This window comes from Chrysochloris asiatica, unplaced genomic scaffold, assembly GCF_000296735.1.
Source record: "Chrysochloris asiatica unplaced genomic scaffold, ChrAsi1.0 scaffold00070, whole genome shotgun sequence".
In the NCBI taxonomy this organism is placed as follows: domain Eukaryota; kingdom Metazoa; phylum Chordata; class Mammalia; order Afrosoricida; family Chrysochloridae; genus Chrysochloris; species Chrysochloris asiatica.
The window spans coordinates 20,150-20,834 of NW_006408588.1; positions in this window are offsets into that span (position 1 = coordinate 20,150).

A 685-nucleotide genomic window follows, 5' to 3' on the forward strand; every position below is an offset into this window, starting at 1 on the left:
ATGTATGTGTGCATATCTTTATTATACTATTGCTGTTGTTTTGCTACTGTTAAGCATTGTCAGGTTGGTTTCAACTCCTAGCGATCTTGTATAGGGTTTCTGTGGAGCAGCTGGTTAACTTGAACCACTGACCTTGCAGTTCAAACTAACTTTGTAGTCCAGTGCATTAACCCACAGCACCACACCAGAACTAGTGTACTATAGGAATATATTATTAAATAAAATGGAAACATTTTGGTAATATTTTAGTAGTTGTAGATTTGATAATGAATTCTCTTAGAAGAAAGAAACTTTCCGTACTCTTGCTTTATGTTCATTTTAAATTGAGCATTCAAGGAATGTAGTATTTTAATTGTAACTCTTGCCAATGTCTTTATCTAGAAGCCTATTTTCATTTTTTCTTTTATGAAATTTTTTCCGAAAAGTCAGTCAGGATTTTTTCCCATCCTCATTGATTCATTATTGTGTATTCTAGGTTGTCAAAATACTCATGGCTTTGGGATTTTGAATGGAAAAATATTCATGGCTTTGGGATTTTGAATGGATAAATATTCATGATGTACAAAAAGTCATGGAGTCCTACTGTGTGGTCACAACCACCTAACCTGTATGCTTGGTTGTGTGTATACACACATAGGATGTGAAACTCATAATCAAATCATCAAAATGATTTTGGATGCCTTTT